This window comes from Calypte anna, chromosome 2 (genome assembly GCF_003957555.1).
Source record: "Calypte anna isolate BGI_N300 chromosome 2, bCalAnn1_v1.p, whole genome shotgun sequence".
In the NCBI taxonomy this organism is placed as follows: domain Eukaryota; kingdom Metazoa; phylum Chordata; class Aves; order Apodiformes; family Trochilidae; genus Calypte; species Calypte anna.
Window position 1 is genome coordinate 49,002,250 of NC_044245.1, and position 2,303 is coordinate 49,004,552.

The window sequence follows — 2,303 nt, forward strand, 5'->3', positions numbered from 1 at the left end:
GAAATTCTAATATCTAACCTAAACTTCCCCTGGCACAACTTAAGACCATGCCCTCTTGTCTTGTTGAAAGTCATCTGGGAAAAGAGACCAACCCCCCCTTGGCTCCACCCTCCTTTCAGGGAGTTGTAGAGAGTGATGAGGTCTCCCCTGAGCCTCCTCTTCTCCAGGCTGAACAGCCCCAGCTCCCTCAGCCTCACCTCATAGGATCTGTGCTCGAGGACAGCTGATGGTGCTTGTCTTGCTGATGGTGCTGAAACCGTAGTGTTGGCAGGAGGTGACTGCACAGCACACTGTTCCCTCCCCTGAGGGAGGTTTTGCAATACACCCGTCCTGCCTGGGCCAGGGGGGCAGAGGGAGAGAAGCCCCAGGGACTGGGTGTGTGAAGGCTGGCTCCAAGTAACATCCTGAAAGGAGACTATGGGAGAAAGTGTGTACTTTGTACACTGAGGAACATACTTCCCACTCCTCCTGGCTGGGTGTTTGGGGTGTCTGCAAGTATCCCATCTCTCTGTGGTTGGCATCTTCTAACACACACCTCCTTCTGCTCTTCTGTGATGACTTGTGCAAAGCTTCTGTCCCTGGTTGCTTCAAGGGGATCTGCTATGCCCCAACATCCCACCTTTTCCTGGGACTCCGTTCACCCGAGGCATCTGCTCACACTGCGGCTCTTAGAGCAAGAGAGTTTCTCCTGCTCAGCCCTTTCTCACCTTCAGCCCCAGCTGGGCAGTGTCTCCCACTCAGCAGCCTTTGCTCCTGCCAGTCACACATCAACTGCAGCACCCGCTGCTGCTGCTGGTGCTTGGTTTGGTGTGTGTGTCTGTGAGAGGGTGACAGGCAGATCTCTTGATCTCACTGACTCAGCAGCTGTCACTGCAGCTTTGAAGCTCTCCCCTTCTGGCTTTGCCTGACAGGCTCTTGGCAGGCCAGGGCTGAGGCAGCTGCTGCTCCTGTCTCGTCCTGTCACAGGAGCACCCTCAGCTCGTCCTGTCTGCTGCTGCCTGAGTCAGGGCTCTCAGCTGGAAGGCAGCCAAGATGCTGTACTCACTGGTCTTGTGATTTAAGTGGTTTCCTGCTCAAATAGATGGCTTCTAAGACTCCCACTTCTGGCAATCTAACTGCCCTTGTGCCTGGAACAGGGAATTAATTACATGACTGTAGATTGTATACAAGGAGGACATAATCTCTCTGTGTTTGCTTGTTAAGATGCAGGGTGAAATCTCTGAAAGGTCCCTGTGCTCAGCAGTTCTCTGCCAGCACACCACGTGCCATGTGATTATGAAAGGATGCTCAGGCTGCTTCAGGTTGTGCATTGAGCCTCTGCCATGGGCTGACAGAACTCCAGATTACTGCAGAGGAGGCAGGGGAAGGGTAAGGAAACTATCCTGGCATCCTGCCCTCTTGGCAAAGTTCCAGCATGGGTGGTAGCAGATGTAAGTCTGCTGATTTGGAAAAAATACGACGAGTGCTACCAAGTCAGAATTTAGATAAGGGACTACAGGTTGGACAGGAGAGGGCACCTGAGATGTGTTTTACTTGCTGGTGGGAGAGAATGCAGATCTAGCTTTGTTTCATTATGGCACAGTTCCTGCTGTGTATAGAAGAGAGCAAAGAGGAATGATGACTATATTGCATGTTAGGGAATTTGTATGATTGACTCTATTTTCTTAACAAAATAGTGGTAGGACAGTTGAGACCTCCAAGGAGCAGAGTCACACCACCATCTTTAGCTTCTGCAACATATCCAAGTCAGATTCCAAAGCTGTGGCTACTTTCAGCTATACCACTCTGTACCCAATGCTGAAAGGTAGTGTGGTATGTTCAGCACCAGAGAAGTACCTTCTGAAGGCTGAGTAGGTATTTACACAGAGGATGTGCATAAAGGAGCTAGACAGTAAATTGATGAATGTGCTTACCATTTGCAGAGAGCATGAATGTGACCCAATGCCAGTCTGGAGAAGTGCATCTTAAGTATGTCTGAGGAATGCAGGTGGTAGGAAGAGAACCTGATTGTGCAAGACGGCTGAGCTAGCTTTTAAAATTTAGGATTAAGACCTAGGTGGTTTTTTTTTTTTTAATTTCCTGGTCCTGGAGCAGCTCACTGAGAATTCAAAATATCTGAAAAGGGGCTGAAGTTCTGTCTTTGTGCTATTAGTTTGTGAAACTATCTGTTGTTACAAAGATGAGAAACTTTAACTCTGACTTACTGAATTAAATCGTTCTTCCCATTCCACAGTGGATAAAGAAACAGTAATAATGGAATATTTTGTAATGACAATCTAAGAAGAAGAAACGCTTTGGCTCAA